We start from the raw sequence: 23,154 nt of genomic DNA on the forward strand, positions 1-23,154 counted from the left end.
AATATCGAATTTCGAGTATAGTTCCGGTTTAGGCGAGCTCCAGAGGCACCGAAGTAAAGAAATTATTGGAGGGGCGGAAAGTTTCTGGTCGTTCCGTATATACGGGACTCAAACGCGTACGCAGGAGAGAAAGAGTGCATTGCATGTTTTTTTCGGAAACTAATGGGGGAGTTCGGACCCCCCGTTACAAAATTTATTAGGAGGGGGCTGAAAAGGCTTACGTTTCTAGGTTTCGGTACCTATTTCTAGTCCTATCATTGAAAGTAAAGTAATAGGAGTCTGTATTTCTCGTATACTGCTTGGGCGGAGACGTGAAATATCAAAGATTTGTGCGGGCGACACAATATACAGGGTGTGCAATCTTATCGTTGTCCAATGACTATTTCCTGAACCGTTGGTTCAGAGACAACTTTTAATTAGAGAAAATGCTCTAAATGATGCCACACATCATCTTAAATGCCGATCGAATGAAACAAATTAATAAAAAAGTGACAAAATTTAAATTTTTATACGGCATCCCTGTCTTCTAATTTCCGAATAGGAAGTTGTTGCCCTGTCTCTCCTGAGCCCAACAGAAGAAAATCCATGTTTGTAAGTGCAATATTCGCTGAGATATTTGAATTAAAAAATTGGAGAAAAGTTTGGAAAATAGCGTAAATGAGGGAAATGTCACGCTGTTATTTCCCCTTGCTTCTCTGATTATAATTTCAAATATCTCAGCAACCCTCTGAAACATGGAATTTTTTTTTCGTAGCCTCAAGGGAGACAGGGCAACAACTTTCCAACTGAAAGTTAAAGGACGGGGGATCGTATAAAAATTTAAATTTTGTAACTTTTTAATAATATTTTTTTCCCATTCGAACAGCATTTAAGATGATGGATGACCTCATTTGAAATATATTTTCTAATTAAAAGTTGTCTCTCTCAAACCCACGGTTCAGGAAATAGCCTTTGTACAACGATAAAAGAGGCCATCCTGTCTGTATACAGGGCGATTTAGAAAAGATGGGAAAAACTTTAAGAGGTGATAGTACACACCAATACAAACAATTGTCAGCAAAGAATGCATGGTCTAACATGAAACGCAAACGCGCTAGCACGTTTCGGAACGGCCGCTCCGTAAACGTTAAAGCGGCATTCCTGTTGAAATTTATCGGGACAAAAAGAACACTACATCCAGGCAAATGTAACCTGGGGAAGAAGAAGAAACTGTATGCACATCCGTTCTGTCCGTGCTTGTACGACCTGCATCAGACGGGGCAGCAAGAAAGGATCCCGTTTCGCACACCTGCCGATGCAAGCACGCAAATGTTTTCGGATTGGGTAACCACCTGTGGGGAAAACGCTCACCGTACATGCGTGATGCCTCGGTGGTACTTCCGTTTGTAGCTCTATAAAATGAAAATGTCTGCTTTTTCAGTATTACTAAAGTGCGCCGTTATCCCGTACGTTATAACTGCTGGGACGGTTGCGCGCTGGAATAACTTCGCAGAGCTGGCGACAACGCCTTTTATTCACTGTGACGCAGATTTGCATCCGTTTTCTTCTTCTTCCCCAGGTTACATTTGCATGCATGGTGTTCTTTTCTTTTAATAATAACGTGATCACCACGTATTCACAAGAGATCTTTACGATCTGCCCAGGGAATTTGTTAGTGCGTTAGTAGACATCCATGCCCGAACCGGGATTCGAACCCAGACCTGCACAGTAAGAAGCTAGCTCCCTAACCACTGGACTGCCAGGCGGTAAGATAAATTTCAACAGGAATGCCGCTTTAACGTTTGCGGAGCGGGCGTTTCAAAACGCGCCAGCGCGTTTGCGTTTCATGTTAGACCACGCATTCTTCGACGACAATTGTTTGTATTGGTGTGTACTATCACCTCTTGAATTTTTTTCCCATATTTTCTGAATCACAGTATACAGATTGACATAATCGTTATCGCGCTCCTCCCAGAACCTTCCGCCACCCCATATCTTCAAATATATTCCGCCTATGTATTAAGCCTATTTACTAAATAATCGAAGTTAAACTGTAGGGGTCGCGGCATTAAACTGTAACTCTCACAGCCTCTAATTAGTATAAAATAACCCCGTTAAAATAAAGTGCTCTAAATTTTGTTTAAGGTTGCATACCGCATTCGTTATGACTTATTCACACATGATTTATTTGTACTTATAATACATAATTATAATTTTTATGATGATTTTACATCGAATACTGACGGAAAATATTATTTTAACTTTTTTTTTCGTATCTCTATAGCTACTGTCTATCATTGGAAAATGAAGGAAACGGAAACTCCTTTTTTACCTATATACCGACTTTGTTCATTTAAATTGATTTAAATTAATTAATCTCTTATAAGAAATACACTATTGGATTGCAAAAAAACTAAAATATATAGTGTAGATAAAATAAAAAACGGTATTTTTTTCCCTTAAATTTCTTTCTCAAAACAAATCACCATATCCAATTAGTAATTAAACTTCCATTGGTTCCAGATATTTTGTAAAATTTCAGTTTAAGTAAGGATATAATTCATTTAGTCTGAGTCTCTGCTTATTAAAGCAGTTCAATAATGAAAAATAGGTCCACCATTGTTATACGATTTTACAAATAACATTCAATTTATTTAGTTTCGCACCATGTTTAACTAGTAAATGTTAAATTATCTTTCTTAATGGAAATGAGGTGTTTTATATTGTAGTATAGTATTGCTTGTATTGTTGCTCGGGGAAATGATTCAACAATTAATGCTATTATTATATCTATTCGTTTCGACTGTCATTATTTGTTGAGAAAATATATATTTAATTTATTTAAATGGTTTTTTTCGTCTTATGAATTTACGTGTGCATACGTAATTATGATTATTTTATTTTAACACAGCATATATATATATGCAATTGATAGTAGAGAACTGTTAATAAATATTTATTTTTTAAGGGAATTTTTTAGTTTTCATAAAAATTTAAGACTGATTTTTGCGTAAAATATTCAGACTTAATTATTTGTATTTTTTATGTCTTATTTAAAGATTAAAGATCTGAAAGATGTATGTTATTTTTATACCCAGCGCTGTCTTATGGATATCGTGGGCCACGGGCCCGAAATATATTAGGGCCCCATTTCAAGTTGATTATATGTCTTTCGGTGCTAAAACACTGAATCGAATCACCAAAAGAAAAATTACATGAAAAATTCAAGGAAAATTCAGTTCAAACGCAGAAAATATTTGACAATTTTGGAGTCCCGTTTTTGACTCGTAACCCTGGCCTCAGCTTCGTGGGTAAACCTTCCAAGATTCTATTTAACAAAGTTGTCTTTAATTGCCACCTTTAAGTGGCAATTAAAATTCATTAACCCCCCCCCCCTCAAAATGCCATATCTTTTTCAATGAATTACACTTTCTTCCCATTTTCATAAGATGCAAACTAAAAAGTGCAGGGAAAAGTTTTCCATTGGGAAATAAACTTTACAAAGTATCTGGCTAATGCTAAAATAAGCCGCTTTTGTCCAGGTGAGATATCTCGTAATTGTCGCTAAAAGGGCTGATATACCCGCTAGGACGGATACCGGCGTAAAGTAACTGATTTCAGCCAGTGTTTACAACTGTGATTTCTGCAATATTTTCGTGTTGTGTAAGGTAGACAATGTTTTCTAACTAAACAGTATTACTAATTTAGAACTTTTGTTACAAAATATTTTGGAAAAAATTCTTGGAAGAAATATTAGCTCGTGTAAACGCCGCATTAGCAGGCCTTATACATGAAGCTTTCAAACTTGTAAACACCACGAAGAACATTACATAAATATTACTGCAGTTATTACAATTAAAGTAGTTATACAATTGAATAATTTTCAATCAATTAGAATCAAATTTTCAAGTTTGCCCCAACTATAGCCTGGAAAACTCTGCCCTAACATGTTATAGATCAAGGGTGCTTAACTCTTAAGAGAATGCGGGCAAATTTATCGGTTTGAAACTGTGCCGCGGTATGGTGATCGGGAACAGCACTACAGGTCAGGCACTATGTACCTCTGGCCGCTTAAGTGATCTGTAACTTTGCCGTGTTCAGCTTAAAAGCTCTCGAACTGTGTGTGCCGCTGGTCACTCAAGTGATCTGTGGATTTAAGAGATCTGGAAATGTGCCGCTTAATTCATTTTCATAGGATTAGTCTTGAGGTCGTTATCCTCATCAGAGGATGGGTCAAGCATATATGTTTTTGGGGGACTTTTCGTGGCAGCGAACCCTGAGATTCCTGTGCCAACCACATAGCTTCTAAGCAGTAGCAGAAAAGCTTAAAATCTCAGAAAGAGAAGAGAAGAGAGAATAGCCAAAATCTCAAAGTCTTTTAAAATTAATGGCAAACAAAATTCGTAGTTTAAATTATTTTACGATTTTCAAAAAAAATGTTTTGATACTGATTAATTGGATTCTACATGTTTAAAATGTCGTTCGGGAAACAAAACAATAGTAAATCTCAATTTCACAATTTTTTGATTATCTATTCAAGAAAACATTTTTATTAGCTTTTCATCGGTAATTAAAGGAATACGAGATAAATCTCATTTTACATGTCAAACAGCTTAAGTTAAATGTCAAGTTAGCCTACAACATACTGACATTGTCCAAGGAATGTCACTTGAAACCAGCAGCTATTTCGCACTTCAAAGGCCTCGGTCCGTTAGGGTGTCTCATCCGCATACTTTGGAGCAGCGGCGGCTCAAAACACGGTTTAGAAGTGTCCCATGTTTCAGTATCTTATTAACATAGTATCAACTACACAAATTACATGGGAAAGCTTCAGAGGGGTTAGTTAGTTATTTCCATGTGGATTGATACGGCATATTCACTTCGGTAGTCGCGACTCCAAGGAAACGAACCCGTTTAAATTTGGTATAATTCAGATTATATCGATTTAGTGAGACATGAAGAAATACACTTTATACATCAGATTAATCATAAGATTTAGACTATTTAGAGCATTAAACTGAGTATAAGAGAATCTGAAATACAGTAAAACGTCTTTAAGAGACTGATGGCCGTTGGAAATGTTTCCACTTCTTGAAAGGCATTTGCAATCAACTTGAAAATGAGCCCTAATGTATTTCGGGCTCACGACCCTTGATATCATTAAGACAGCGCTGGGTGCTGGGTATAAAAATAACACATATCTTCCAGATCGTAAATCTTTTAAATAAGGCATCAAAAATACCAATAATCAAGCCTAAATATTTTACACCGAATTGAGGAAAATCAGTTTAATTTTTTCTGAAAAAAAAACAAAAAAAAACTAACATAAAAAAATAACCGTAAAAATTAATATTGATTTTAGCAATAAATACTCTCTACTATCAATCGCATATATATAAACTATTTGTTAAAATCAAATAATCATAATTACGTATACTCGTAAATTCATCAAATAAAAACCCTTTAAATAAATAAATTTTCTCAACAAATAATGACATTCGGAACAAATGCTAAGAACAATAATTGTTGAATTATTTTCCCGGGCAGCAATAAAAAACAAGCAATAACATACTACAATATAAAACGCCCCATTTCCATTTAGAAAGGTAATTTCATATTTACTATTTAAAAATAGCGCGTAACTAAATAAATACAAAAATAACTTTTCGCATATTCATTATTTTTTAAATAAAAATTTAGAAACTATGATACACATTGAAAAGAAATCTTAATTTTCTACATTTCAATATAATATAATAACACTTTTTTGCTATTTACTAGTTTATGAGATTTAAATCAGAGAATATAATTTCGAATTTTGGGATGAACTTTGTTGTATCGAGATATTTTTATACACTTATTTTTGCTAAGAATTCAGAAATTATTCAAAAAATTACATTTTACTTAAATTTATACAAATACAGGCTAAACAGTCAAATTAAAAAAAAAAAGGGAAATAATTTCAACTTTCAAACTAGCGTCCATAAAAATTAAAAATAACGTCCACAATTTATATATATTTTTCCACTTATAGAAATACAAATACGAATACCAAGGCCACGACAGACAAAATGCCCAACGAGGTGGCTGAAAAAGTAAGGTTATTTTTATACTTTTATAAATTTATCTTTTTCCAGTTAAAAATCCCCTACTTTAAACATTACTTTTTCATTAATTGGTGTGTATTTCAAATAGTTTTTTTTTTCGGTTTAAACATTGGCACAGTCGACGATCGCTTTTACGAACCCGTAGGACGTGAAAAACAGTTCGTAAAATCGAAACTTCGTCAATGAGAAGGACCTTTAGAGGAGTAGTATATTGTTTGGGAACCAGGAGATTGGTTTGTAAAATCGTGCAGTTCGTAAATTGGGGGTTCGTGAGAAATCAAACGTCGACTGTAACACTGAATAAGTTGTTTTTTTTTAAATATTTAAATAATATAACTAAAAATATAGTAAAATTTTGGCCAAAATGCTACTTACCTTTTCGCGGATGGTGTGTGGCCCTATTAAAAAAAATCACAATTTGAATAGATGAAAGTTTTTACCTCTCTGTGGTCTCCTTCAAGTTCTAACTTTTCGCGGCGACACTTTTTACAAGCTGTTTTGACCGTCGACTGCCAGTCTAAAAGTTTCACTGTTTCTAGTTTTGTTTTTGGTTTCTTGCAACGTTTTATGAGTTTGACTTGGCGCGACGCACAACGGCAGAACCGAACGGAAGGGGGAACTCACACACACACACACGAGGCAGAATTTGCACCTGTGGCTGCCCGAGTTTAAGTGAAAAGGAAGGGACCCAAACGAAGAGTGAGTCGAGTCAATGTTCGGACAGACTGTCCTGAACGCAACTAAAGAACGCTACCAACCATCCGCTCAAGACCGCGGTAAAGTACTAAACTAGTAAGTCTTGGGGAAATCGCGGCGGCTCTGCCCGAGAAATATATTGATCTTTTCGAGCACCAAACGGGAAGCTCTTCTCGTTCTCTCTCTTGATCTTTAAGCGGTTACCAACGACAGATACTCAATTGAAGTGGATCTCATCTTCATCGGGGGCCACCGTTATGTATATATATACCCGGGGCGAGTGATGATGATGGGTGATTAGGCGGGGCGCTTCACGGCCGTACATCATCCAGATAGGCTCAAAGAAGTGGGCTGGGCTTTTATGAAAAGGGATCTTCACGAAAGTTCCTCTTGTGGGAGTGTTCTTTAATATTTGAAGTTTCTCCGTAAGTTTATTTTTCGTCAAGTAAGTGGGTGTAAGAAGGACATAGAATTGGTTGTCCGACAATTTACAGGCGGAGTTTGAATTTTCACGTTTTTTCTTCTACCTACGTGAGTCAAAAATAGGTTCAGCAATCCATAATCTGTCTGTAGTACAGAAATTCATTGGTTTTCTTCCAATCCTTTATCGTTTAGCCCGATAAAAAGGTATTAAATATTTATTTTTCACAAATACGGATGGGAATAGGTGCCGTTAGTATATTTTGAGTAAAACAGTACATCAACATAGCAATTTGTATTTTGAAATGTTAAAGGAAATTATTTATTATATCAACATTTTTAACAACTATTTTTATTTAACAATTCATATTAACATTAGAGTGGTTTTTTTAGTCAATTACAATGGTCGACTATGGGTAAAATACAGAATTTTCCTTTATTTTACTGGTTTCTATAAACAGATGCAATCTTGCTGAGTAAAGTTGAATACTTGTTACATTGCATTTTATTTGGTGCAATTTTATAAATCTCCGAACACACATAAAATTTCAGCTTTCAGCAGCACACAAAGAAAATGACACCGACAAGAAATCAAATGTTTCTAGATAAAAAAGTATTGCACTTATACAGGCTGTCCCAAATTGTTTGTGCACAGCAGATATCTCTGCTACCGTTAATCATAGAAACATACTTTTAATTACAAAAAAGTTTAAGTAACGTGCAGTTACTGGAAATCGCAAAAAAATGTTTGAGGAGTCATATACATTTTCACACAGTCCCCGCGAGCTGAAACTTACAATTATTGAAATATAGATCCTGTTCTAAAAAGTCATTTGTAAAAAATTTTATATTTTTAAATGCAATTTTGTCACTATGTTTTTGTAACTTATCATTGCATTAACAAATTTTCAATAGCTCAAAAGTTGAAATTTTTATTGACTGTATACACATTGAATGAACTCAAATTATTTGAATTTGTTTTATTCACAACAAATGACAATAACATTTTCTGAATATTACAGAATTTTTACAACTTTGAATTTAACTTACGTTTAGCAATTTAGCAATTCGTTCAATTTGCACCATTGCCAATAAATTCGTGAAACTTCAAAGTTAAATGGCTCTGTTAATATTGCATTTAAAAATATTCAATTTTTTGTAAATTACTCCCAGTATTTTACGTTTCCCAAGTTTTAGTCCACAGGGTGCACATAAAAATTTAATTTTCTATTTCTTAAAAGTATACGACACCTTGGAAAATTTCAGATAATTTGAGTGACCACACGTCATGTGAAAGGTTTTCGTATTTGGAAGTCTACTTGCAGAAGTCGACGGTTGCAGAGATAGCTGGCTGCTGTGTAAACAATTTGGGGCAGCATGTGTAGCCGTATTTTGTACTGAAATGGCACTAGAAGATGTACTTTCTAAAATAACCAAAAAAAATTGAGAAAATAAAATTGTTATGATGGTTTTTTGACGGATGTATTTGCCATGTATATTCAAATATATACCGGACCATACAGAGTTAAAAACATCGAAGGTAATTTACAGTAAATCAGTACAAATATACAGGGTGCGCAGTTGACTCCTCGCACCACACATTTTTAGTGAACCGTTGATCCTAGAGGCACACTTCTAATCAGAAAAAGTATTCAAATAACGTGTAGACCTCAGACATGTCATCCATATTGTAAAATTTAAAAAAACCTTTTTACTTTGTCACCCTGTCCTAAAAAGTCAATAAGAGAAAAATCTCAATCTTTAATGTTTCTAAATGCAATATCCGGTGATAAAAGTTGGGGGGGGGGGTGTGAAACCACAAAAATCAACGGCAAACGTTTCCTCCTTATTTATGTTGTGTTTTCCGATTTTGAAACGTGGACAGTTTTTTGGTCTTAAGAGAGACGGGGCAACAACTTTCGAATTGGGTTTTTGAGTACAGGGTGTCCGTATAGAAAATTATTTTTTTTAATTTTAACCCCCAAGGTATTGGCGATAAATTCGGATGATCTTTATTTGACGAAATGGGCGATAAATATGGTAACCTTGTCCTAACCTAGAGGTCTTCAACCATTTTCTACTCGCGATCACTCCATGTAGCCATCATAAAAATATAGAGCATTCTTATGTTAATAAACGCCAGGTTCGACATACGAATGCATGATTTCAATCCTTGAATACAATTTGTATAATGTGTTTAATTGGAACTTTGATCAAGTGCTGGTGAGCACGAAATCAGACACGGGCGTCGAGCACTCTGGGTACTTCAGGAAGCACCGTGGTGCTCGCGAGCAAGGGGTTGATGATGCTTGTCCTAACCTAACCCCACGTTTGAGAAAGGGAAAGAAGTTGAAGGACAAAATGTAGAAGAAAAATAAGGGAAAAAGCAAATGAAAGGGAAAACAGCATAATAGATAAGTATAAGGAGAGAGAGAGAGAGGGGATGCAGATAAAGAGAGAGTTAGTATGCGAAGTAAATTTCTCTTTTCACCCTCACCCAACCTGTTCTCCTTTGATCTTATATGTATATAGTAGAAGGATACGCCATATGTGGGGGAAAAGTCAAAAGAACAACTTCGCCTCGCGATGATACGGAGAGAGGAAAGAAAATAGAGAGAGCTTTTTTGAGTTTATTCCACCCACGTTTGGATGCGATGTGACCTCCTTGATCGTAAAGTTGTTAATAATTATACAACCTAACCCTTTACAATATGAATGACGTATCTGACGCCAACACGTTTTTTGGATACATTTGGAAGTATGCCTCTAGGATCAACGATTCATCAGTAATTCGCTTTGAGAGAAGTTGGCTATGGCTAACCTGTGGCAACCACATAGATTCTAAGCAGTGGCACAAAAGCTTAAAATCTCAAAAGGGAAGAGAGAGAATAGCCAAATTTTCAAAATCTTTTAAAATTAAAGGCAAACAAAATTCGTAATTTAAATTATTTTACGATTTTCAAAAAAAAAAAAGGTTTTGATACTGATTAATTGGATTATACATGTTCAAAATGTCGTTCGGGAAATAAAACAATAATAAATCTCAATTTCACAATTTTTTGATTACAGATCCAAGAAAACATTTTTATTAGCTTTTCATGGACTTACAGGACACCCTGTATCAGGTTGTCCTGTAAGTCCTAATTCGGTCTTTGTCTCAGCAACTGTTCGTCGTAGAGGTATGGTTCTAGTTTTATAAAAGCTCAAAATGTGTTCTGTAATTACTCTGTACCAGTTTCCAGAGTGGAAATACACTAGGTCACAGACTAAAGCAAATCTAAATTTTTATACGGCCCCACTGTTCTCTAAGTGCTAATTAGAAAATTGTAGCCCTGCTTCTTCTGAGCCCAAAAAAAAACCAAAAAATCCATTCACTGAGATATTTGAATTGAAAAATCTGAGAAAACCTCTGAAAAGAATACCATAAATGAGGGAAAGGAGCATTGCAAGTTAGCTTATGCTGCTATTTCCTAACACTTTTCCCGATTTCAAAAAAATATTTCATTTCATATTGCACTTAGAAAAATGGATTTTTTTGTTGGTCTTAAAAGAGACAGGGCAACATTTCTCTAATCGGAAGTTATAGGACAGGGGGAACCGTATAAAAAGTTAGGTATTTTATTTTATGACATATTGAATTTTTAATCTTGGAACTGGTGCAGAGTGATTTCTGAACACATTTTAAGCATTTTTTTAATTTGAAACTGTATTTCTACGCGTACGCTTGATGAGATAAAGCCCGAATTGAGATCTTCAAGGCACCCTGTATATCACAAACAATGAATATAAATGCAGTCATGTGTGTTTTATAAAAATTACGTATCGACACGATGAATGAATCTTCAAATTTATTCGTTGCTATATAATCTGCTTACATTCATAAATAACGAAAAAATAATGACGAGAGACTATGCAGTATCTAGCACAGAAATTATTTGAGAGATTCTCGTATCTTAAGGAATTTCTCGAGCGAGAAAGGAGACGTGAACATGGCTGTGTGATGCCTTCAAGCGACCATTAATGCTTCTGATGATGTAGGAGGTATACCCGTAACTATCGGACTACTTGTCTTGATGATATAGAATTCAAACAGTAGAAACCAGAACGAAGATACGTCTGTAACCGCGTATTATTTTTATCACCATAGAAATCAAAGAGAATCGGATCATACAATACACAATATGTACACTGTCAACTGAGAATTCGGATAGGATACGCACACACAGTGGCCAAAAAATTAGGAACATCCTTCTACTCACCAATAATATCGTGTGGGATCACCTCTGACTTTGATGACAGCCGATATTATTTTAGGCATGGAATCTACAAGTTGCTGAAGCCTATGCTAACGAAATGGCAGCTCTTAATTCCTTCAGAGTAAAAGGTGGTGTTTCGGAGATTTTAACAGACCTTTCAACCTGGTCTAAAAAATGCTCAATTGTATTGAGATTGGGTGACATAGTGGGCCATTGAAGCAATTGAAACTCTGAATCATGTTCTTCAAACCAATCTGAGGTAATTTCAGCCTCGTGGGAGGGCGCATTGTCCTGCTGGAAATAACTATCACCATCAGGAAAAGTTACACTCATAAACAGATGCATGTGGTCAGCAACGATGTGGAGACAGGCGCTGGCATTGACGGATGATTCTAATGTAAATGGGGGGATGAGGTTTTTTCCAGGTAAATGCTCCCCAGACTGTGATTCCATCGTCACCCGCTTGAACAGTTGTCATGTGGCATTCCGGTTCCTTGGCTTCGTGCTGCTTGCGCCACACACAGATCCCACCATCAATGTCACGGAGAAGAAATCTTGACTCGTCAGACTAGACAATCTTCTACCATTCATCAAGTGTCCAATTTCGGCTTTCCCTAGCCCACAAAAGCCGTTTTCTTCGATTTTGCAGTGAAATCAAAGGGACTCTTGTTGGTCACCGGCTATTAAAAGCAATTCGTTTCAAGGTCCATTTTGTAGAGCGTACGGATATGCTTTGCGATGATCCTGAGTTGTATTGTCCTGAAATTTGTTGCGTTGTAGATCTTCTGTTGCTGTACAGAAATGCGTTTCAGTCGCCTGGCATCTCCTTCGTTCATAAGAGATTTCTGCCCACTATCCGCCATTTTACTAGTCCCTGAAAACAGGGACTAGTAAAAATGGTATGAAACAGTACATTCCGGTATATAATTTTCTTTGTTCTAGTTTTTTCTATACATTTGTTTAAGATTGAGATTTTATTGACTCAATATTATTGGAAATTGAATTTTAAATTTGAAGAATTTTAAATTTAATTTCGTATAAGTATTTAGGATCTTAAATCTTTTTCGTAATTTTGTGAGCTGAACTGTTTCCTTTATTTTGAATCAACTTTTATTCAATTTCATTGATATGTTATTCTATCTTGCGCGTAAGCTGTTTTTAATGCGTTTTTTGATAATTTATAAAAAATTAAACATTAGATATATGTAAAATTTTGCACTGGCATAGGATGGCATGGATAGCGCATACACAATCAAAAAAATGTGGTAAAAGTTTTAAATAAATTTATGGATTAATAATATTTTTAATAAGATTTCTACAGTTGGAAGTTTTTTACCATGTTAAAAGGTAGGAGAACCCACAAGGGAACTGGAGTTGCACTGGGTATCACTCAAGTGATTTGAAATGTGCTTGGGGCCACTTAAGTGATCTGGATATGCGCTGTTGGCAGCTGAAATGATCTGGAAATGCGCCACAAGCCACTCAACTGATTTGACGACCTTTTGTGGGCCACTTGAGCAGTTTGACTATTTGTCACAGGGCACATCAGACTCAGAGGGCCACATTTATTCGCGGGCTATTTGTTGAGCATGTGTGCTTTAGAACAGTGTTTCTCAACCTTCTTTAGTCCATGGCCACTTTGGGACAATATTTTATTCTTATATCCCTCTCCCCCGTTTCATTCAGGGCCTCCCTATCCTCATTCCATATCGAGACCCTTTCTAATTATTGAATTGAATTTAATCGAAACAAAATTTATAATGAAATTTTTTTTTGACAAATAAGATAATTTCTGGAATCCTGAGCCAGGCACGGGTAGAGAAGGTGGGTAATAATCCCTTCTAAAAACCGCATTGTATGGGGAAAAATAGGTCTATGTGAAATATTAGACGACCCAACGTACCCACACAATAAATCGGCACTCCCGACACATTATCGTGGGTTCACACCTACACCTGGGCGAGTTGAGTGGACTTTCTACTTGCAGGTGTTTTAATACATGGCCAACAATATTCTTATGCAAAGATAAATTTAAAGAAAATTCAAGAGCCCTTGAAGGACAAACATACACAAAAAGTTTCGTATGTTTGTTTTTTTTCCTTCTTTTTTGACACAAAATAAAGTGTTCCAGACTCTGCCACGAAGCTGGACTGGAAGAGATCTCGGCAACGAGATAAGTCCAGTGGCAAAGTTCATTCATTCATTCATTCATTCCCTTGCGGGGAATCAACCGACGTCCGGGTGACTCACTTCACACACCCTTGACCACTAGACTACAAAGGCAACAAATCTCAATCTTTCCTTAGAGATCTAGTGGTCAAGGGCACTCACCCGGATAATGAGTGGACGTGGGTTCGATTCTCCGCAGAAAATCAGTTGAATTGCATTTCTTTTCTAAATTAACCTTCGTATCAGCCAGTTGTTAAAAACTTTTGTATCGTAACATTTTCTCCCACCACACTTGAAAGCTCTAATTCTTCCCAGGTCTCTGTGCCCCGCCCCCTTCACCACTTGTCGTGGCTCCCTTTTCATCGAATTTTTCCTGCTTAGAATATCCTATATTTTCCCAGGTTGAGAGCCAATGCTTTAGAACATATTAATACGAGAAAACCGCACCTAATTTTTAAATCACTAAATTTTTACCTGAACCCCCCAACCCTGATAATATTTTGAACTTGAAGACGTACTGACGTCAGAAATGATTCGAGCATATAATAATATTTCATATACAAAAAATAGGAATAATACCACATATCACGCGGTTCGTCAACACGTACCTCTCGATACCGGTTCTTAACTAGTCCTCAATTGAAACCATATTGAATCCTTCACCGTCCAAGTATCATCTCTATACTCAAATAAACTACTTTATAATGAAGAATTTCATTACCCGAGGAATTTAATATTCATAGATCTACTCACCATCTAATTTGCAGCCTGATGCAAATGATATCACTGGAAAAAGGCCGTTTCATTATACTTTTCTGCTTTATCACGCAACATACATATAAATAATGTAAATAGCTAATCTCCAAATATATCTGCGAACAATTATTTCCCGATGCATATTTACGAATATTAATACTGAGTCTTAAGGAGTAATTTGATTCGTTCAATAACATCAGTCGTACGAAGTTTTCTTATCGAATCTATTTTAGCAACGTATATCCCGGGTAAAACAAAACTACCCGGAGTATTTTTAATAAAGCAATTACCGAATCTTGATTGAATTAGACTTGTTTTTTTAAGACTGAAATAAAAAAAAATAATCAAAATCAAACATTTTTTTTTTTGCTCGTAGATTTAATTAGATTTCAATATTTTGTGTCTTACTTATTTTTTCTCATGACTATAAAAATTAATTGTTCTTATTTAGTTCATATATGTTACTCGGTAAATGACATAAATACGGTTATTTTAGTTGATAACTGGTTATTATGCATACTCACCAATCGACTTGTTACGTTTGATAGATTTTTGACTTTTACCAGCGAATGTATATAATACCGAAGCGCCGTTGGTATATTTGATAAATACTTGAAATTTATCAGTTTTGTCTGTGATTATGAATAATGCCCCAGTGTTATCGGTGAATTTAATACATATGAAAAATATCCAGTCTGTGATGAATATAGTCGGACCCCGATATAATGGTAACGAATTTTGCGATTGTAATACGATATAATGATAACAAATTTTACGATCGTACCCCCGATATGATGATATATGTATGAATTATCATGTATAGTATATCATATAGTAAGATTTATCATGCTTACAAATAACACGACGCTTGGGTATTATGCATAATTACCGGTAAAAGTGATGAATTTAGAGAAATTAATCAAATTTATCACCAACGCTAGTTCACTATGCATAATCGCCGGTGAAAGGGATACAAGTTAAATATATATATATATGTGTGCGTGTGCGCGTGCGTGCGTGAGTATTACGGTAAATGTGACAAATCTGTTATTTTACGTAATAATCGGGGTTATTATGCATAGTACCCAATCGTCGCGTTGTTGGTTAACATGGCAAATCGTACTATATGATATACTATACATGTGATTATTCATACATGTATTGGTATCATTATATCGAGGTACGATCGTAAAATTTGTTATAATTATATCGGAGAGTCCCACTATATTCATCATACATACTAGACTCGTTTGGAAGTTTTTTCATTTTTATCAAATTCACCAATTACACTAGGGTATTACGTGCAGTTCACCAATTACACTAGGTCATTACGCAATTTACACATAAATGTCAATTTTTTTAGTATTTATCAAATTTAAAAATGACGATTGAATCGTTATGCATATTGCCAGTAAAAGTGATAAATTTATGGAAATTTATTGAAATTTAACAAAATGGTAGGCGATTATGCATAATAAACGCTTATAATGTATAATTGCCAATCGTTTCTGTAGGTTTGATAAATTTACTGACTCACTCACTCGGTCATTCTTTGCTCACTCACTGGCTCACTAACTCGTGTCGAACTGTTGCGGGTGAATTATTTTTGTCTTTGAAATGTCTTTGAATTTTACCAGCGGTGAATTGTTGCCGGCGACTTTTCCGGCGGTGAATTTTCTGTAAATCGTTCTCTATGGGCTTACCTTGACTGTTTTGGTGTCACAATAGAAAGATTGCATTTGTGACTCTTGGAAATAGACCATGACACCACAACATCATCAACAATAGAAAAAAACTCTGAAACTTTTATTTTTCAGGTCATACTCATTGAATCTTGTTTTTGATGAATTCGAATTGGTTTCTTTCATTTTGAACCACTATCCCATACATTACCTGATTCTATTACCACTATTTCATATTACCCCACGAAAATAATTTTTAATGAATTTTTTCTTAGTAATAATATTCATTTTTTTTAATACGATACTCTTGTCGATGCAAAAACAAGAAATCAAATTCTATAGAAATACAGGTTTTCAGGTTTCTATCACAAAAAATTGAAATAATCGAATTCAAAATGAAATTCAAATTGAAATAATCGAAAAAATAACAGTGGTATTCATTATTATCCGAATGTACTATTTATATAAAAAAAAAGGAAAACGTTACTTAATGAATTTTCTGCAAGTGTTATATACATAAATTGGTAAGAGTAGTGGTAGAGAGTAGTAAGTCACACGCGAGGATTGCAACAGCAATCACTCATTCCCTACTTAGATGTCACATAGAGGGTCTGCCGGAATGAGTTTTCCGATTCATTCCTGACAAGCGCAGGAGGCCTCCCGGCGTGTCGAAGACAATAGGATTATTTATCTTGAAGATCTCAGAAATTTACCTCAGTAAAAGTCTGGCAGCTCAGTGAAATATCATCCAGCCGTAACATTTACAAGAGCACGGAACCGGATAGGTTTTCTGGATTTCGGAAAACCGTTTTCTCGGGAACGTAAACATAGGATTGTAACGCCAGGTTGTGGAATGTCCTAGTATTTCCTTTTTACGGATCATTGCATCCCTCAGAGGGTCGTTTTAGTAGCTCACAGGTACCGCAGTCAATAAGCATGCAATGGCATCCACATATATTCACGCTGCTTTAATGCCGAATCGACCAGCAGTTCATATAAGTACGTATATCATACCCCATGCTTACGTTGTTTCCATTCGGCAAGTACATTTCTGTTCCGTGTATACCTTCGAATATTTGTAACGTTATGCAGTGTGTGACATTTTATTGCACTAAAATTTTCAACAAATGTAAAACAATAAATTGTATTTCCATGTGTCCATTATTATCCTTGGATATCGCGATGGTCTTCAAGACTGGTCCCGGACTATGAAAAATTAAGTAAGTGTTAATTTTTGCCTTTAAGGGCGAGATATCTCGTACTATAGTAGTTGGAAAAATACTTTATAGCTATCTCTTACTCTCCTTTCCCTTCGCTTCATCGCAATCGTTCGTTGATAACTCTATAAAAAAAATTGGATTTAATCCTATTTACCTCAGTATTATTTTTTTTCTCTACCGCTACGATCTGATAAGTAAAAAAAAAACGATTTTGGTATAAAATTTTATACATGGGAGAAAAGAAAACCTGCTCCACTCAACTTTATCCCTTTATTTCCTAAATGTTAACCAAGATACCAGTTTCTGAGACATGCGGCTGGTAGAGTTCCTTTAAACCCCAAGATGGCTTATCGACCATATTTGAAAAACAAATGGCATCAGTATTGTCGCTATAGCCAATCGCCATAGCCCTATCATGCTCTTTTTTCAACGATAAGACGTCATTCGGAAAGGGAAACAAGTTCTTTGTTCGAAAATAAAAGACGATGAGTCTGCCGTCCTTTATAGGCACCGTAGGGCAGTATTCACCGACATGGTTTAAACCAGTGGTTCCCAAACTTTTTGAAGCACGACTTTGTTTTGGCAAGAATTTTATTGGAGATCCCCCTTCTTTTCAACTTCAGTTAAAATTCAATCGATAGATGGTGCTGTACCGATACTATTAATATATGCATAATCAATTCTGCATTTTTCGAATTTTTTTGAAAAACCGACATTCTGATACAGATACGTCGGTGCTCGTGCTTGGATGTGTGTTAGCAGCGGATACATCAACTTGTGTTTGAAAACCAATGGAAGTTGTATGATTGTAGAGTTTGCTGTCACTAAAATCCGCAACTACGTGATTTCGGCAAGCCTGATAATTGAAATTTTACAGGGCTGCCTGCACACAAGCATAAAAAATCTGTTTTGTTTTTCATTTATCGGTTTTAAGATTTTCAATTTTGATTGGGGGAGTTTCCTTTTCTAGACACCCTGTACTTTCTAATTTATTAGGTGTGAGTTTTACTATTAAGACTAGAGAGGCACACATGGATTAACAAGGCTCACAAAAGTTAAGGTGTGTTTTAGGTTTGACATAAAAAATATTTACGTTGCGAAAAAATAAAATTCATTTATTTTAATACGTTTAAATTTTCCAAAATCTTTCGCTAGCTCGACTACGCGGCCCCCAGGGGGTCACGACTCACAGTTTGAGAACCACTGGCTAAAACTTTAGTCACAATTTTTTGCGTAGGAGATCGACACGGATTGGTTACATTCAAGTTTTTAACTAATACGTGTCAACTTCCTATCCAAAAATTATGACTATATCTTAAACCATGTCGCGCGCGCGATACCCCACCCTTACTCACTAATACTTCAACTATAAGTCATTAAAATTTGTTGCCAAAAGCCTGTACGTGTATCGAATTTTACACGAGCGTCTTATGTGAGGCAAGTTCCTTTAGTCTTGTTTTATTTGGAGGAATTGTGTATAATTTTCCATTTTCTTTAGCAACGAGAAGATAAGATTAGAAAAAGCAACTCTCCTATAACCTCAGCGATGGCTCCTAATGGAAAAGAATTAGTAGTACATGTTATAGTCAACTTATTCGCACAAAAGAGACAAAAAAAGGAGAGTGTATGCTGAAAAGAGGGCGTTGGTCGATATACAGTGAAACCTCCCAAACACGGTCATTAACTGGACCGAGAAAATGTGGCCATTATTGCGACGTTACCTTTATTAAGAGGTTCGGTATTTTTTAAATATTGATCGAATTTTTTGGTTGCCTGTAAAATTACAACCATGCTATAATTAATTAGAAAAAAAACTGTTTTTGTAGCACAAGACATTTATTTTGTACTGAAAATGCGTGAATTTTCCATGGCCAAATTTATTTGTGATTATTTATTGTTAATTTCATTCGAAACTTTCATTATGAAAAATGCGTCAAGCTGCGCAGTATTCCTTGTATCCTGGAACATGCATTCTTTAGATGAAATTCATCCTCCGATGCAATTTGCATTTTTTCGTTGTTATCTAGGGCAGTATTTGTAATTAGTGCTTACCTGACTCTTTGTTCTATGACATAGCCACTTGCCAAATTCTGACCCTAATTTCTGCTTTGTTCTTTCTGAAACACGTTTAGCGCACCCGCTAGCATAGAATAAGTAGGTCCGTGGATCACGTTTTGGAACCACTGACTGAAGGAAAACAGTTAATTTTATGTTCGAAAATCTTAAAGGAGGAAAAACCTCCTTCAAAACAAATCTTCTGGGTTATTTTCCTTATATGTGATATATAATGCATCATTTTTCTTTTATTTTAATTTTCAAAAGTGGCCGTTCTTTGAAAATAATGGTTCGGAGATTGTACTTAATTTTAACTCAATGGGATGCGCTATCTTCGAAGAAAATGTGACCGTTGTTCGGAGGTGACCGTTATGGGAGGTTTTACGGTATTTCAGTTTTTGAGAGAGAGATTTCAGTTTTGAGTTTTTCATAAGAGCCTAAACTGTACGTGAACCAAATTTGTTGATGGAAATCTGTACGTGAAGGAGTTAAACTACACTGCTGGCCACCGTAAATGCAACACCCTGAAGGAAGCATGCAAATAATATGAAATTTACAACATGCATTAGCGGAGGTGAGATATGCAAATGATTAGAATTTCAGCGCAGACGCACATCACGCGCGCCTGTGGCGCCACTTCAAAGCGCTATTTAAGGCTTGGAGATTTCGACGATTTGAAGTACGGCAATTGTGTTTTTCTTATGGTTTTTTCAAAAAAACGATCAATTATGCCTCGTAGAAAACAGCGATCATCTTTTGATCAAGTATCCGAGTTCGACAGAGGAAGGATAGTGGCCTACCGAGATTGTGGATTATCTTTCAGGGAAATCGGTAGTCGTGTTGGACGAAACCAAACAACTGTAATGCGGATATGTGATCGTTGGATGCAGGAGGGTACGACGGACCGACGTGTTCGATCGCATCCACCTCAGTGCACCACTTCACGTGATGACAGGCGTATTGTGCGTATGGCAGTGACGGATCGCTCAGCCACATCACGAACCATAGCACAGCACATTCAGTCTGTACAGTGTCTGCGCGTACCATTCGACGCCGTTTACAGCAGAGTGGTCTGTCCGCAAGACGTCCATTGCTTCGTCTACCCTTGACGCAGAACCACAGACGTCTCCGCCGCCAATGGTGCGATGAAAGAAGGATGTGGACGGCACAATGGAATGAAATTGTCTTTACTGACGAGTCACGCTTCTGTCTGCAGCACCACGATGGTCGGATTCGAGTCTGGAGACACCGTGGAGAGAGGATGCTGAACAGCTGCGTTATGCACCGCCACACTGGTCCTGCACCGGGTATTATGGTATGGGGCGGTATTGGATATCACTCTCGCACTCCTCTAGTACGCATTGCCGGTACTTTAAAAAGCCAGCGCTACATCTCCGAGGTGTTGGAGCCAGTTGTCCTTCCTTATCTTCAGGGCTTGCCCACAGCCATATTTCAACAGGATAATGCGCGACCACACGTGGCACGCATTGTCCAAAGGTTCTTCGTCAATCGCCAGATTGAATTGCTTCCCTGGCCAGCTCGCTCTCCGGATCTTTCGCCGATAGAAAACATGTGGTCCATGGTTGCTCAACGATTGGCCCAGATTACATCCCCAGCTGCCACACCAGATCAACTTTGGCAACGCGTGGAAGCTGCTTGGTCTGCTGTACCCCAAGAACACATCCAAAGTCTCTTTGAATCAATGCCGAGGCGTGTGGCAGCGGTGATCTCCAACAATGGCGGCTACTCTGGCTACTGATTTTGGCAGGAACCACACTTCACAGAAGTCTATAAATTTAATCATTTGATGCTTGGTCAACATGTTATCTACAAAATAAATATTGTTGCGATATCTCTTGTCTTCCTTGGTGTTGCAATTTGGGTGGCCAGCAGTGTACTTAGCGACGTAAAAGCTGCACCTTCATCTATTGATGACATAACTATTATAGATGCTTTAAAATTCTTAAAATGACCAGCTGCAGCTGGTGCATATGTGCATATTTTTGTCCACACATGCACCTATAGTCAGCTGGCAGGTTTAGAGAAACTGGTTTGCTTGCAGGTTTCAGCCCCTCAACAACCATCTCGTTTAATGCACCATCTAAGATTTTTAACTTTCGCGTGCGAAGAGGTAAATTTCCTGATATTTGCACGATTGAAGGGTTAAGTAAAGCAAACCAATAACTCAGCAAAAACAAAATGCTCAATGAATTTCAATAACTTTACTGATATCATGACAAAATATTAAACATTTAGAAAGTTGAGCTTGAACACTCACATACAACAACAAACTGCAAACAGCAGCATAAAAAGAATAACCAATAGAATAAGGTAATTTTTTTTGTGGATAAAAATGTAAAATTCCCGTTGTGACTAGTTTTTACAGAAAAATCAGCTCACAGCGTTAAAAGGTGGGGAAAACCACAAAGAACACCCACCTCAGCTGGCCCATCGGCCACAAAGGCACAATTCTAGGTTAAAAGCATTAGTAACAACTCCGTATGGTGAAACATTATAGTATATCATCTTAAAAATAATCTTTCATATCAGAGGTTGTTGTTCTAACTCAAGCGTTAGGGCAACAATTATATTGCACGTCCATTAAAATTTCAAAATAAACAACAAACGTATAGTTAACAACAATTCTGATTGTGTTATACTATCCAGTATCACAAATATTAACAACAATTCACATTATTAAGCTCGTCTTACGAACATGATAAAATATAAACCACTTTAACATTTACACAATTATCACACCAACTTTAAATATCTGAGGTCCGCATACAGTGTCGTAAAACACGAAAAAAATTTAATTTACAAATATATCATTTAGATAGCCAATACCATACTATTCCGGAATTCATATATTTTGTAATATTTTAATATATTTTATATTTTATACACAAATTGTGTTTAAAAGAAACCATACATTCATTGAATACTGCATGGTACTTATTTTACATTAATTTTCCCTGAAGAAGAATATTCATGATTTTAGCTGCTTTCAAAATCAAGTTTTGGACAGTTCTGTTTAAAAATATTGTGCTTCAGTTCTAAAAAATTTTGCACGAGAGAGCAATACCAGAAAAATTGTGTGCAAATATATTCCGGAAAAAAATTGCGCAACAGAGAAATGCCTCAAATATTAAGCATAAAGCAACATTTGAAAGATCAATCATAAAGCATTCCCTGAAAAATTGTTCGTAAAAGATTTTTAAACGTAAAAGGAATGCACAAGTGCAGTACCCCTAAAAATTTAAAGAAAAGCAATTCTCTGAAAATTGTGAGCAGGAGAGCAATACCTGAAAGTAAAACAGTGCAATAATTAATCCCTTTCTAATTTTTAATTGTGCCCTGAAAAGTTGAGCGCAAGTAATAATTCCTGTAAACACGTACGTCAAAAATCCCTTAAAAAGAGTTCACAGAAGGGCATTCCCTCAAAAATTGTTTATGAAGGAACAATCCTACAAAAACTGTTTATAAAGGAGCAATCCTAAAGGAGCAAAAACTGAGTAAAGGATCAATATAAAAAAAACTGTGTAAAGGATCAATATAAAAAAAACTGTGCGTAAAGGATCAATCCCTAAAAAAACTGTGAGTGAAGGATCGATCCCTAAAAAAACTGTGCGTGAAGGATTAATCCCTAAAAAACTGTGCGTGAAGGATTAATCCCTAAAAAAACTGTGCGTGAAGGATTAATCCCTAAAAAAACTGTGCGTGAAGGATTAATCCCTAAAAAAACTGTGAGTGAAGGATCAATCCCTTAAAAAACTGTGCATGAAGGAGCAATTCTTGATAACTCGAACTCAAA

General features: G+C 36.1%; 1 protein-coding gene across 5 annotated transcripts in view; it reads right to left on the bottom strand.

Annotated features, from left to right (window-relative positions):
- The window catches only part of LOC149065551 (synaptogenesis protein syg-2-like), a 199,321-nt gene extending 192,330 nt beyond the window's left edge, over nucleotides 1–6,991 (bottom strand). For 4 of the 5 annotated variants that reach the window (XM_089253852.1, XM_089253851.1, XM_089253849.1 and 1 more), the window contains exon 1: nucleotides 6,527–6,991. The gene's annotated coding sequence lies outside the window, so the exon portion shown is untranslated. Of the gene's footprint in view, nucleotides 1–6,461 lie in introns of all 5 variants that reach the window. The other variant, XM_089253850.1, reaches the window with a different exon arrangement.
- Between the last annotated feature and the right edge of the window lie 16,163 nt (nucleotides 6,992–23,154).

This window comes from Pholcus phalangioides, unplaced genomic scaffold (assembly GCF_987345545.1).
Source record: "Pholcus phalangioides strain wild (caught in Gottingen) unplaced genomic scaffold, Ppha-v1.0 ptg000039l_1, whole genome shotgun sequence".
Classification (NCBI taxonomy): Eukaryota; Metazoa; Arthropoda; class Arachnida; order Araneae; family Pholcidae; genus Pholcus; species Pholcus phalangioides.